This window comes from Cydia strobilella, chromosome 25 (genome assembly GCF_947568885.1).
Source record: "Cydia strobilella chromosome 25, ilCydStro3.1, whole genome shotgun sequence".
Classification (NCBI taxonomy): domain Eukaryota; kingdom Metazoa; phylum Arthropoda; class Insecta; order Lepidoptera; family Tortricidae; genus Cydia; species Cydia strobilella.
The window spans coordinates 4,618,143-4,633,888 of record NC_086065.1 but is presented as its reverse complement, the minus strand read 5'-3'; the positions used below and the strand labels follow the sequence as shown (position 1 = coordinate 4,633,888).

The 15,746-nt window shown below is 39.3% G+C and overlaps 1 protein-coding gene, 1 non-coding gene and 1 pseudogene across 2 annotated transcripts in view; 1 reads left to right on the top strand and 2 right to left on the bottom strand.

The window, feature by feature from the left end:
• Positions 1 to 15,746, bottom strand: part of LOC134752839 (LIM and SH3 domain protein 1) — a 55,669-nt gene that overhangs the window by 26,765 nt on the left and 13,158 nt on the right. The gene's annotated exons all lie outside the window — the stretch shown is intronic.
• LOC134752574 (uncharacterized) overlaps positions 1 to 15,746 on the top strand; it is a 29,814-nt pseudogene that overhangs the window by 4,571 nt on the left and 9,497 nt on the right.
• On the bottom strand, positions 5,600 to 5,672 carry Trnav-uac (transfer RNA valine (anticodon UAC)). The gene has a single exon. It is a non-coding gene; the product is annotated as a tRNA-Val (tRNA).

Genomic DNA, 15,746 nt, shown 5'->3' with positions numbered 1-15,746 from the left:
ACGCACATGTAATATCTCTGGTGTTGCAGGCGTCCATAGGCTACGGTGACTGCTTACCATCGGCGGGCCGTATGCTTGTTTGCCACCGACGTGGTATAAAAAAAACCACCCAATTATAGTCCATAAAAAAAAGTAAGTTACCGTAGCCTATGGAGGCATGAGACGTCAGTAATAGTGATTTCGACAATTGTCGCACCTGTCACCGTGGTGAAATTGGGACCAGGTGTGACTATTATTTGAACATAAGGCTAAATAAATATTCTTCTAAAAATGTAGTGTAGAAAACATTCAGGCAAAGCCTAAAATAACATTGTGGATCATAGTTTCACTACTGGACTGGATAGTTGGGTGATTTTACGGCACGGAATTGCTAAACTATGACCTAAGATGACCCTACTGGAAACCTCGTGTTTTCATACCGTTTCGGTTCGAGCGGCGCCATCGCGCTCGGCCGACTAAACAAAGGAACACCATGATAGAGATGGGACAAAACTTTTATGGGACGGGATGGGATAATACGTGCCTACCTTACAAGCTTGCTGATACAGATTGTACAACAGAAACATGTAAGGAATCGCTAAACTTTGACCTAAGATCCTCTAATGGAAACCTCGTGTTTTCATACCGTTTCGGTTCGAGCGGCGCCGTTCGATGAGACAAAACTTATACGTGACGGGATCAGACAATACGCTAAAGTTAAAAACTAAATTATTTGGTGTAGGTACTCCTGGTGCAGTAAGTGCCCATATTTACCTCCAGATGCACCGGACATATTCCTAGTCCTAGTTTAACAGTATGTTTGTTTACACAAAACGTTAATTTTAGAAAAAGTCCCAATAAACATATTAAAAACATGGTGTCGGTAGTAGTTGACCGCGCCCACGTCCTATTGGTTTAATAATTCAATTTGGAGCAGCGCCCGCGCCGGCATTGTTCAGCCGCGTGTTCTGATTGGTTGCGAGAGCTATCGGCTCTAACCAGTGTAACGTGACCTCGAGATCGAGATCAATTTCCACCGGCTTTCCTAATAATGTTGAGACAATTCCGTTCGTACATAATCTTACAATTTATTAAGAACTACGCCAATTTAGCTCTGGCATGAGCATGGCGCGCCGCCACGCAACTGATAGGAGACATTAGAGACCTTTTTAAACTGCGTGCGGTGCGCATGCGCACTCCTCCTACGCTCACATCTGAAGTAAGTAAAGTTTATTAAACTAGGGTACGCGAACCTTCAGGGGTTCGCCAGTGATTGTAAAGAGTTGGGGACGCGAAAAAACAGGGTCTCTATTGTCATAATATAATGATTGTCATTTATCATTAGTCACAATTTGGTTTTTCTCAGAAACGCGTAACTTTTCAGGATTGCCATAAAACAAACCTAACCTATCTATAGGACAACCCGAGGAAAATCCTGAAAAGTTACCGGTTTCAGAATTATGACTAATAATATGACAATCATTACATTATGACTTTCAATAATTATGTCAAACAAAGGGACCCCAAAAAAACACTTCATAATCATAAGACCTCATTTGTCACTGTGTGCGTGATATAAAATGAGTGTAAAACATGCTTCTTTATGAAAATAATCTAGGATAATCGGGTAAGTGACCTGTGATCTCACCAAGCGATTGGAATTACACTTTAGAAACTAGATCACAGAACAATGACCAATAGTACACCTTATTCAGTTGTAATAAGGTTTGTAACTAAGTTTGCAGTAGGGAGACACCATGTTTGGGAGTATCTTTATCTTTAATGACTTAATTATTTTTATAGATTATGATAGCGAAGCTCTAAGGCGCGTGGCTACCAAATCAGAGATTAGAACTTATGTACAGCAGAAGTTGCTAAGCGGGCGAGGTGTTCAAAATTACCTTGACACGCTTTTATTCTCTTAACAATAAAGTCGCGTCAAGATCATTTTGAACACCTGGCTCGCTTAGCAACTTCTGCAGCTGACTGTACGAAATATCATTTGGTATTTACGTTGCTGTTCGGTAAGTAAAGCACTACAGTATAAAACCTGCGAATACATTTTTAGCGACGAAAATTTGTACCAGGCATATACACGGTGGCTAAAAAGTAAGTGCATTCCCATTGCCAGGGAGGTTTTGGGACTATACTGAATAACTTTTACTATTGGGACCAACCCCGAAATCGCGAAATTTTTTTGGCTATTTCATACATTTTGGCTGGTTCATTTTCTATGCGAGGGTAATTTATTTTTTCGTGATTTCGTGGTTGGTCCCATAGTAAAAGTTGCTCAGTATAATCCCAAAACCTCCCTGGCAACGGGAATGCACTTATTTTTAAGCCAACGTGTATACTCATGGACAAATTAAGAGGAACGCAAAAAAAAGGCTACCTAAAAATTAATTTCAAAATTTAATTTGTTTATGAGTGTATATATTATGTATGTTCATATTGGTATAAACACGGTAAGGTGGGGACGGTGGGGTAAGACCATCACTACATCTGCAACACTGAGGTGTGTCAATAGAGTAGATATTATAGCTAATGTGTGCCTTTTTCAACCAAAAGGGTACTTATTGTCGGTTGTCAATAAGGCGCTATTTCCATATAGCTTCAATTCGAAATCAACCTTATCGACAAGCGACAATGTGGTACCTTTTGGTTGAAAACGTCACATGTATCTATATTAAATGTCATTACTCATTATGTAACCATATTTATTAAACAATTGTGTCTCTTATCATGTTTACAAGACAGATTGCATGATTTTCACACATTTTCATCTAACTTATGAGTACACTAATTAGCTATAATTCTATTTGCCCGATACATAGAGCTATGTATATACCTAGTCGGCTCATAAGTTCTGTCACTGGCCTTTAAAATTTAAATTTGGAACTCCTAAAACAAAAACCGTTCTGCATTTGAATTTCGAATCTTTATTAAATATTTGAGTAGTATAATTTTGCAATTTTCTGTTTTCTTCAACATGGAGTGGACGCTTAAAGATAGCCGTACCGCAATAATTGCACTATATCGTTGTGGTCACTCGCCGACTAAAATTTTTAAGCTACTTGAAAATTTAAAATTCTCTCTAAGATTTCTGTATCGTACCATAGAAAGATACAGTGAGGTCTCTAGTTTAAATGACAAGAAAAGAAGCGGTCGTCCGCGTACAGCTAGGACTCCAGCGGTTGTACAAGCAATTAGGGCACGCATTGCCAGAAATCCCGCTAGGAAACAAAAAGTTATGGCCCTCCAGATGGGTTTGAGCAAAAACACGGTGAAAAGAGTGCTTAATCAAGACCTGAGACTTCGTGCTTATAAACGAAAAACTGGCCATCTTCTCAATGGTCGGCTTAAAGCTTTAAGGCTTAAAAGATCTAAAGCTTTATTGAAGAAGTACGCTAAAAATAAGCACCGTTGTATACTGTTTTCGGACGAGAAAATTTTTGACATAGAAGAAAACTGTAATAAACAAAATGATAGAGTGTACGCTCGCAATAGTAAAGAAGCGTCTAATAGCATTCCCCGTATTCAAAGAGGTCATCACCCTTCATCTGTGATGGTTTGGCTGGGAGTTTCTTATGCGGGCGTCACTAGTATGCATTTTTGTGAGAAAGGAGTAAAAACTAGTGCCAAAGTGTACCAAGACACGGTGTTGACTAATATTGTGAAACCACTATCCCATACGATGTTTCTAAACCAGCATTGGGTTTTCCAGCAGGACTCTGCTCCAGCCCATAAGGCAAAGTCTACACAAGCCTGGCTCGCCTCCAATAAAATCGACTTTATACGGCATGAAGATTGGCCCTCCTCTAGCCCAGATCTTAATCCTTTAGACTATAAAATATGGCAGTATTTAGAGGAAAAGGTGTGCTCAAAACCTCATGCAAATCTAGACTCGCTGAAAAAATCTCTTGCTACGGCAGTGGCCAATATCGACATGAAAGTGGTGCGTGAATCCATTGACGACTGGCCAAGAAGACTTCAAGCCTGTGTAGATAATTATGGCGGTCATTTTGAATAAATGTTATACATTTAGATTCTCTAGTTTATAAGCTTTCAAACGCTGTACAAATTATACGGAATAAACTTAAACTTTTGATTTTATTTGATACTATGTATATGACAGAACTTATGAGCCGACTAGGTAATTATCACGATAATTATCGTATATACGGAAGGTTTTTTCAGAGTATTGGCAAGCAGCTGTGAAAAATGCATTAACATCTTTTTAGAGACGAGTTATAATAAAAACTTGAGTCATTATGTACATGTAAGGTAAATCTTACAGATGGGTCAAAATTATTTTCGTCATCCTGTTTTTTTTTTCCCAAAAAATGTGACGGAGTGTAGCTTTTTGTATGAGATGTTTTTTTTTTAGTTGTTCTCATACAAAATATAATCTACAGCTAGAAAGACATGCGATAGCACTCAACTTATTTCATTTATTTGAAAGAATACGGAATATACATCAAGCGTGACAGAGTGAGAAACAAGACAACGAAAATAATGTTGACCCAAATGCAAAAGTTGCGGAGTTTCAATAAACTTTGGAAAAGTTTTTGGAAATTTCAGAAATATGTCATAGGAAATTATAGAAACTCATTTTGGAAACGGAAAATTTCGATCCCCATACAAAAATATCAACAGTTGCCGAAATTTATTAATGTGGAAATTTTCGCAATTTCGGAAACTCCGACGACACATCAGTAGTCAAACTAGAATTCAATTCAGTCGTGAGTTGAATACTTTTGATTTTTTTTTATATTCTCAAAGGCCTCGCGTCCTACGTTTGATTCAAATAAGAACACACTGTCGCTAATGAAATACTTTTGATTATATAAATATAACTTGTACGAGGAGGCAACGTTTCTCGCAAATAGTTGCAAACAATTTAAATCTTCCCTTAATGTACCAACTAGAGCTCTTTAAGATACTCAAGTCTCTAACAAGTATAAAATAACTCAACTATTTACATGAAATTCCGCCAAAGTAGACTATCTACTATTAAAATTAAAGAAACTCAACTTTGTATAGAGATCAACAGTCTCTGTTATTAACTGGTCTCTAGTTCTAATTATGACAACGCGTGTCCAGTGACAATTAAAATGGCGTGAGCAGTAGTTTTAAGTTTTTCAGAATTAAATTATTGCTGTAAGGTTGAAAATCGAATTAAAATATTTTTCCGTCGCTACGTGCTTTGTTTATATAATAGAGTGATACTGATACTAGATACTCTTTGTGATAAATTGAAATTAATACAACAGGTTTATTCATAAAACTAAATGTCTCGTAGTGCCGGACATATAATAATTTAATGAATTACTAAGATTATGAAAAATGGTTTAAACAGGGTTGTGTTTAGATTTTTTTGAACACTTCACACGCTCAGTTACTGCTACGGTACACAAAATAGAATCAAATACACACTATATTAAATAAATATTTATACCTAAAACGGTTCCACGAAGTTGTAATTTGTTCTGTAGGTTATTGTAATCAACAGCAATATTTACGGTTAAAAATAAAATTAAAATGTTTAAAAATCATAACAACAAATGCAAAGCAAACAAAAATAATGTTACCATAAAAATAAAAAAAAAACAAAAACATATGATTCCGGCCAGGATCGAACTGGCGGCCTTCTGCGTGTAAAGCAGATGTGATAACCACTACACCACGGAACCAGTTGGCGTGTCGATCGAAATTCGCGTTCAGTTGCAGTGAGTAAGCGAGTGCAATGAGGTAATAGGTATTTTTCAGTGGTATGAAAGTTATTTAGGTATTGTAGTCACAGTATCGTGCAAGGCATTGTTATTTTGTAATGTAGTGAGTCCATAATATTTTATACAGTTACAGTTTTACAGACTTCTAAAAGTTTTAGCAATGATTTTGACGGATCTTAAATAACAATTACGAACCCTGCAGTTGAGTTGAGAGAAAAGAGTGTCTAGGGCTTCTAGGCTATTCTTTTATAAAATAATATAAAATAAATTGTCTTAAATAAAATTAAATGTTTTGAACCTTAAACTTCGACGGTCGCTGCGCTCGAACCAATAAATTGCCTCGGATAAAAATGGATCGCTTTATGCCCTTGTTGTACAATCTACTATTTTCTATCAGCTTTTGCCGAATCCGCGTCGATATATGTAGGGAGACCCTTTGTGTTTCTATCACCCTTACATTGAGAGACAGATAGCGTTTCATTGTTGTACCAAACGATTAGCATCTTGGCTAGGCACCCTGGCCCGGTTAGCTACTAACTATAGATATTTAATATAATGTAGGTACTAAATTGCTTTCAATACCAGTTTTTCTGTTAACTGTATAAACAAGCTAGTCCTAGATGCCTCTTACATGATGATGATTAATGACATTATCGTATTAACCAGCATCTAGCAATAATTAGGCGCCTAAAAAAGGTGTGAAGCCGTTCGCGAGTTTCTTTCGCGTAATAGACAGCCATTAGAGTTGAGAAAGTGATAGCGCTTTTTGTATCAGTCATAGATCACTTTCTTAATAGATGTTAGGAGTCTCTCTCAGTCGTCGAGTCGGTTGCACCAAAACGTCTGCCACAGGGTTCGAAATTGGGTAGTTAACAATTTTTTCTTATGGTATCAGACGATCAGGTTTGTTTTGACGATCAAATGTCTTAAAAACTGTAATAGATGTCATATATTAAAGAAAAAGTGACGAAGCCCTCCAGTGGTGAAGGCCGGATTCGAACCGGCGTCTTTAGCTATCGCGGCTAACGCCATGAACCCCTAGGCCACCCCGCCACGGCGGTGCCCGTCCGAATTTCTCGACTATATGCCATCTTAGTAAGACTAGGCGTCTTTGACCAGCTCTAAGGGCAAGCAGTGCGCGCTTGCACCTCCTAAACGAACTCCTTACGGATTTACGTTGTAGCGAGAGAGACTGGTGCTGCCATCTATGAACAAGTTTATATAAGTATAAGTTTATATATAGTAGTGTGACTACTTAAAAAAACACAAATCAAAATATTTCATAAAATAATTTGATTTGTTCCCAAACTTGATCAAATGTCTGTATGGGACCCATTGTGTTAAAACAATACAAAAGTCACAAATGATGGACAAAGTCTGGCACCCTGACTTGAGAAAATGCTCTTACAAAATGGCAACACATCGTAACGTCACTGTGCCACTTTCATTTCTATCTATTTAACTAGATTAAGTTATAAAATAAATCTATAAAAACGGATTATATCGCGTATATTGAATTCATAATACATCCCGACGTTTCGAACCCTTTACAGCGTTCGCGGTCAACGGGTGACTGAGGAAAAGCTACAATGTGCAAAAATACCCACATACAAAAATAATGAACCATAATAAACTATAAACTTAAAGGCTGGTTGTACATGCAAAATCGGTTCATAAGGCTATTTATACAATACAACTCGAAATTCTGACGTGTATTATGTAATACAATTATAAATAAATGAGTATGAGTATGAAATGCTCTGCGGAGTCTATATCAAGTAATCTTTGTTATAAGACCATCCATGGATGACTAGCGGAGATCTAAGATATCGATTTGTGTGAGGTACTTTAATGGTAGAGTTTAGAATGGCGATTATTGCGTTCAATGTTGAAACGCAGAAGTACTCTTTATGAAGACTATAGCCCCAATTAGACGAAAAAACAACTGCATGCGATTTTCGTTATATTGCGGTGTTTGGTCGATTGACTGAATTTATTGTAGGTTAGGGTAGGCTGGGTAGGTACTAGAAGTAGAGGCGCAGAGGCTCCTCGTCCGGCAGTCCATCGTCCTCCAATGGGAGGAAGAACTAGCTGGGCGCGAGGGAGGACACAGGACTGTCGAGGCGGTCCGGCCGGTCCTACAAGACTGGCTGGAAAGAGAGCGGGGCTCGCTGACCTTCCGGTTGGTGCAGGTGCTCACGGGTCATGGCTGCTTCGGGAGCTACCTGCACCGGTTCGCAAGACGGGAGGTGACGGCCGAGTGTCACCAGTGCAGCTGCGGCGAGGACACGGCGCAGCATACCCTGGAGGAATGCCCAGCCTGGGCGGGGCAGCGCCGTGACCTCATGGCAGTGGTGGGGGACGACCTCTCCTTGCCGGCCGTAGTTAAGGCTATGGTCGCCGACGAGAGGTCGTGGAAAGCGGTCCTCTCCTTCTGCGAGGATGTAATGTCGCAGAAGGAGGCAGCGGAGAGGGAACGGGAGGCCGACCCAGCCTCGCACCCGATCCGCCGCAAGCGCGCAGGGGCTCGGAGGAGGGCGTATGCCCATCTCCTCCCCCCCACCTAGCGAGGTCTGGGCAATGCTCGTGAAGTTGACCACCCCATTTCATTTGCCCGCAAATGGCATATCTATATCGTTAGTTCATCGTTAGTTCACGTTTGTTCAGTAGGTAAAATCGTTAGGACCCGATTCCAAAATCGATTTTTTAAAAAAATAAAAGGGGGTGGCTGTCTTCACGCTAGCCACCCCAAACCACTTTTTGTTAGTTTTTTTGGTCTAGATAGCAAGATATTCGTTAGTTCATGATTGTTCAGGCATTGGAATCGTTAGGACCCGATTCCTTCATTTTTTATTTTTTTTTAAAGTGGGGTGGCTGTCTTCACGCTAACCACCCCACCCAGAAATCAGTCAAACTAACCATGTGAATCCATCGGGCGACGTTAGTTCACGTTTGTTCAGGCATTAAAATCGTTAGGATCTCAATTGATTTGCTATAAAAAAATAAAATCAAAAAATTCATATTGGCCGGCCGAGATAGTTCAGCAGGGGGGGCGTAACAAGCAATCGACACAGATACCAACGATTCTATGCCCTAAATAAGCATCTATAGACGATATATAACCGATACAGTACGGTAACTTGCGGGTATTCAGAACAGATTAAAAGATTTTCGTGGTTTTATATTTTTTTAATTCTATGGTGGTGGCTGTCTTCACGCTAGCCACCCCAAACCACTTTTTGTTAGTTTTTTTGGTCTAGATAGCAAGATATTCGTTAGTTCATGATTGTTCAGGCATTGGAATCGTTAGGACCCGATTCCTTCATTTTTTTTTTTTTTTTAAAGTGGGGTGGCTGTCTTCACGCTAACCACCCCACCCAGAAATCAGTCAAAGTAACCATGTGAATCCATCGGGCGACGTTAGTTCACGTTTGTTCAGGCATTAAAATCGTTAGGATCTCAATAGATTTGCTATAAAAAAATAAAATCAAAAAATTAATATTGGCCGGCCGAGATAGTTCAGCAGGGGGGGGCGTAACAAGCAATCGACACATACTAACGATTCTATGCCCTAAATAAGCATCTATAGACGATATACAACCGATACAGTACGGTAACTTGCGGGTATTCAAAACAGATTAAAAGATTTTCGTGGTTTTATACATTTTTTATTCTATGGTGGTGGCTGACTTCACGCTAGCCACCCCAAACCATTTATTGTTAGTTTTTTTGGTCTAGATAGCAAGATATTCGTTAGTTCATGATTGTTCAAGCATTGAAATCGTTAGGACCCGATTCCTTCATTTTTTTTTAAAGTGGGGTGGCTGTCTTCACGCTAACCACCCCACCCCGAAATCAGTCAAACTAACTATGTGAATCCATCGGGCGACGTTAGTTCACGTTTGTTCAGACATTAAAATCGTTAGGATCTCAATAGATAAAAACATAAAATCGAAAAATTCATATTTCCCGGCCGAGATAGTTCAGTAGGGAGGGTGTAACAAGCAATCGACACAGATACTAACGATTCTAAGCCCTACATAAGCCCCATATAACACCGACACAGTACAGTAATTTGGCGGCATTAAATAAGGTTAGACAGGCAATAATAAAATGCAAAAACTTTAACTTATGCTCCTAAGTCGACGGCTGAAAAAAATACTCAGAATCGGGTCCTTACGATGCCACTTGCAGAATAACATCATCAGACTATGCTAATTCACGATAGGTAGGTCATTTGCGGGCGATCAAAACAAATTTGCCGAAAAAAAAAACTTGAAAATTTTAATAACCCAACTTATGCTCCTAAGTCGACGGCTGAAAAAAATACTCAGAATCGGGTCCTTACGATGTCACTTGCAGAATAACATCAGCCGACCATGCTGATTCAAGATAGGTAGGTCATTTGCGGGCGATCAAAGCAGGTTTTGCGGAAAAAAATTAAATTTGAAAATTTTAATAACATAACTTATGCTCCTAATTCAACGGCTGAAAAAAATACTCAGAATCGGGTCCTTACGATGCCACTTGCAGAATAACATCAGCCGACCATGCTGATTCAAGATAGGTAGGTCATTTGCGGGCGATCATAGTAGATTTTGCGGAAAAAAATAAAACTTGAAAATTTGAATAACTCAACTTATGCTCCTAAGTCGACGGCTGAAAAAATACTCAGAATCGGGTCCTTACGATGCCACTTGCAGAATAACATCAGCCGACCATGCTGATTCAAGATAGGTAGGCCATTTGCGGGCGATCAAAGCAGGTTTTGCGGAAAAAAAAATTGAAAATTTTAATAACCCAACTTAAGCTCCTAAGTCAACGGCTGAAAAAAATACTCAGAATCGGGTCCTTACGATGCCACTTGCAGAATAACATCAACCGACCATGCTGATTCAAGATAGGTAGGTCATTTGCGGGCGATCAATGCAGATTTTGCGGAAAAAAATAAAACTTGAAAATTTGAATAACCCAACTTATGCTCCTAAGTCAACGGCTGAAAAAAATACTCAGAATCGGGTCCTTACGAAGCCACTTGCAAAATAACATCAGCCGACCATGCTGATTCAAGATAGGTAGGTCATTTGCGGGCGATCAAAGCAGATTTTGCGGAAAAAAATAAAACTTGAAAATTTGAATAACCCAACTTATGCTCTTAAGTCGACGGCTGAAAAAAAATACTCAGAATCGGGTCCTTACGTTGCCACTTGCAGAATAACATGAGCAGATCATGCTGATTCAAGATAGGTAGGTCATTTGCGGGCGATCAATGCAGATTTTGCGGAAAAAAATAAAACTTAAATACTCGTATTTTAATAACCCAACTTATGCTCCTACGTAGACGGCTGAAAAAAATACTCAGAATCGGGTCCTTACGATGCCACTTGCAGAATAACATCAGCCGACCATGCTGATTCAAGATAGGTAGGTCATTTGCGGGCAATCAAAGCATATTTTGCGGAAAAAATAAAACTTTTAAATTTGAATAACCCAACTTATGCTCCTAAGTAGACGGCTGAAAAAAATACTCAGAATCGGGTCTTTACGATGCCACTTGCAGAATAACATCAGCCGACCATGCTGAATTAAGAAAGGTAGGTCATTTGCGGTTGATCAATGCAGATTTTGCGGAAAAAAATAAAACAAATACTCGTATTTGAATAACCCAACTTATGCTCCTAAGTCGACGGCTGAAAAAAATACTCAGAATCGGGTCCTTACGATGCCACTTGCAGAATAACATCAGCAGACCATGCTGATTCAAGATAGGTAGGTCATTTGCGGGCGATCAAAACACATTTTCCGGAAAAAAATAAAACTTGAAAATTTAAATAACCCAACTTAAGCTTTTAAGTCGACGGTTGAAAAAAATACTCAGAATCGGGTCCTTACGATGCCACTTGCAGAATAACATCAGCCGACCATACTGATTCAAGATAGGTAGGTCATTTGCGGGCGCTCAAAGCAGATTTTGCGGAAAAAAATAAAACTTGAAAATTTGAATAACCCAACTTATGCTCCTAAGTAGACGGCTGAAAAAAATTGGCTGGAGTTTATCGGTTTGAGTTACTGGAGGTTTCTTATGGAGGCTGATGGATGAGCTGTAGGGGTTGTTGTGGAGGCTCGTCGGGGACCACATGGTTCCCACCTCAGTACTCATCGGATGAGGTTGAGAAGAGTATACCTATGAGATGCGGGATGCACGATGAGTTCTCTTGTCGAGATTCAGTTGTGCCGTGCATCCACTGATACAAGCCACGGGACTTGGGGCCCTTCTAATCTCCCTGAGAGTGTTGAGGTTACATTCATAACAAGAGAATAGAGGTATGAGATTGAGAGCAGATGGAATTGTGCGCCCATCGAGTGTTGATTCCTGGTCAGTGCAATAGCTATTTTATACTGTGCTTTGTATACATAGAGATCCATGTAGCGAGGTTATCATTACATCCCCCTTGGAGTAAAACTCCGCTACAACTTTGCTGAAGGGTACAAGAAATGAATTTCAACGGCGACTAATTTTGTGTAGCCGGAACGAGGGGGCTCATTTCAAACAATTTATCAGTTAAATAATTTAAGTGTAACAAATTGATAGTAAAATAAAATTAATGTTAGATTTAACGATCATTTTTATTTTTAAGACCAAATGTTGGTTAGAGAAATTTTATCCTGAATAATAATACTATCGATTAGTATAATAAAATAGGGAGTGTTTTTTTATTTTATTTTAGTTGGTTCGAGTCCCGTGCGAGGCAAGCGAGTTTAAAAAAATCTTTGAATGCAGTTTTGTTTCTTTTTAAAAATAAAGGAATGTCTCCTTTAAGTAAAATGAGCCAGCTTAAGGATTTAAGGTAGTTTCCCTCCAGGGCCCGACTTATCTTTCCACGCTGTATAATGATTTCAAATAAAAAAATAAAAATAGCGTCAAATACATCATGCCCAGAGCCCAGTCCATCATCTGATTAAATGTATTGCTGCAGGCGACTTTGACTTATAAATAGTTTTCTTACGGAGTAGTTGTATTTTGTACTGAGCATGATATCTTAAGCTGCATTATCAGCAACTGACCAGCAAGATGATTATTATCAGTGCGCTTTTTTCTGGAAATTATTTTTCATGGTTGCCTCCACTGGGTATAGGTGAAAAAAAATCTGTTGTTACCACTGTTACCAATTTGGTGGTACCTAGTGGGAATAATCATTTGAAACCCCATCACTGATTGATCTTCCTATGCCACCAATCAAAAATTGTTAGTGACAAGAAAGGGCTGTTTCCGTTAAAACTTCTTTGTTCTTTACTATACTATGCCAAGTCTTGAAATAAACAGGTTGCAGGCGTCCATAGGCTACGGTGACTGCTTGCCATCAGGCGGGCCGTATGCTTGTTTGCCACCGACGTAGTATAAAAAAATAACACCAAAACTTGTCACTACGCATTTTGTACTGATTATTATCAAAATATATTGAGACATTAAGTAGTATGATAGGCAATTTATAATAATTATTATAACATAACAAAAGTATTTCCGACCCGGGTATGTCCTTAAACTACGTCCAAAAGAGAGTTATGGGCACTGTGAATAACATCTCGCTTTGTGTGGTAGGGCACAGGACAGCGGATGTCATTCCAGATCTAGAGCAGAGCCCAACTGGGGAGGTACCTCCACCTTACAGAAAACCGCAGCCAAATAACACTAGTCCCTACTAATAGTGTTGTGTTCCTGCCGGTGAGTAAGGTTGCCAGAGCTCGAGGGAGAGGAGTGTTAGGGTCGGCAACGCGCATGTAACTCCTCTGGAGTTGCAGGCGTACATAGGCTATGGAGACTGCTTAACATCAGGCGGGCCGTATGCTTGTTTGCCACCGACGTAGTATAAAAAAAAAGTCAATGTAATATCGCACATATTTGGCACTAGTTGTAGTTCATTTTGATCTTAAATTGTACATTGTATTTTTTAACCTATGTTGACAGTGTATATGATCAGTAAATTCAGTACCTATAAATAAATCTATATGTTTCGCTATATTTATAATTCTATATCCTCCTATTGTCAGTAGGCAGGAGGGTTGTTATCTAAAAGGTATGCTATCAGTGCCGGATAAACCAGTGATCAAATAAAGTAGTTGCTTGGGGCTTTATGTATAGAAGGCACCAACATTTCAGGGAATTGGAGAGAGGAGCAAACTGTGGTGCGCAGATGATTAGAACTTATCATCTTCCTCGCGTTATCCCGCCATTTTGCCACGGCTCATGGGAGCCTGGGGTCCGCTTGACAACTAATCCTGAGAATTGACGTAGGCACTAGTTTTTACGAAAGCGACTGCCATCTGACCTTCCAACCCAGAGGGGGAACTAGGCCTTGTTAGGATTAGTCCGGTTTCCTCCCGATGTGTTCCTTCAGCGAAAAGCGACTGGTAAATATCAAATGATATTTCGTACATAAGTTCTGAAAAACTCATTGGTACGAGCCGGGGTTTGAACCCGCGACCTCCGGATTGAAAGTGCAGATGATTAGGACTAAAGGCATAAAAAAATTAAATGTATTGAATGATAAATAAAGTGAAACAAAATAGGTAAATAACTAATTATGTTCTATTGTCATAATTAGATATATTTTTTTAGTACTACAATAAAATTATAGAATAATAAACACTTGTCACTTTAAGTAAGTTAAATCTTGCAAGCAAATCTTGTCAGTAGAAAAAGGCGGCAAATTTTAAAAATGTAGGCGCAAATTGATATCGTACCAAAGAAAATTTGAATTTCGCGCCTTTTTCTACTGACAAGATTTGCTTGAACAACTATATGTTAAAATTGGAAATTGTACCAAAATATATATCGCTCTCTGTTTAGCACCTACATTATTATTATTATTACTATATACGAATGCACAGGCAGCTTAAAATAGCTGATACGTGCATATCAATGTCCTGCACTTGTGTTTTGTCCATTCGTAAAATGTTTGTAGAGTCTGTTTTTAAAGGAGTTCACTGAAGGCGCACTGATTACGGATTCGGGCAAACTGTTCCACACTTTCACTACACGGTTAGACAGGAAGTGTCGTCTTGGGTTGCTACTACTCTGCGTCCGTGCCAGCTTCAGAGAATGTCCTCTCAGTCTGTCATTCATATTCCGAGTGAAAATGTCACTTAACCCGGGTACGTTGTAGTGTCCTGTGAGTATTTTGTATGTTTCTATTAAGTCACCACGTTGCCTTCGCTGCTCCAAGGTTGTCACTGTTGTCAGGCCCAATTCCTTTAACCTATCTTCGTAAGATCGGTTGCGAAGAGATGGCGCCAATTTTGTTGCTCTTCTTTGGACTCTTTCAATAAGGTTGATGTCCTTTCGGAAATATGGATTCCAAATTTGGAACGCATATTCCAATAAGGATCTTACGTATGTTTTATAGAGTTTAATTAAAATATTCTTTTCCCCTCACTAGCTCGGAAAGTTGTCTTTTATCCTTTAAAACTAGCGGGGAAAAACGCATTTTATCCACTAGTGGGGAAAGTAATTTGACCTTGGATGGAGCGTGTTTAAGTAGCTTGACAGATAACAAAACGTAAAACGATGATTATGAATTATGAAATTATGAAATAATGATTCGTTTGATATTAATTATCATTAAACAAATGGTTTGAGAATCTAATAAAAAATACCAAATTTAGCTTTATTTAATGATTTTATGTCATAGACCTTCTTCTTCTTCTTCTTCTTCTTCTTATCAGCCTTCTATCGCCCACTGCTGAGCATAGGCCTCTCCTCGCGTACGCCACTTATCCCGGTCCTGAGCCAATCTCATCCAGAAGTGACCCGCAGTCTTCCGAATGTCGTCCACCCAACGAGCCAACGGACGCCAGGCACTCCTTTCGTCTGAAAGCGGCCACCATTCCATTAACATTTTGGCCCACCTGCCATCACTCTGTCTGGCAACATGTCCCGCCCAGCTCCATTTAAGTTTGGTAATGACGTATCCGACGTCTTGCACTTTGGTGCGGCGTCGGATCTCGGCATTCCTCACTCGGTCTTGAAGTTTGATG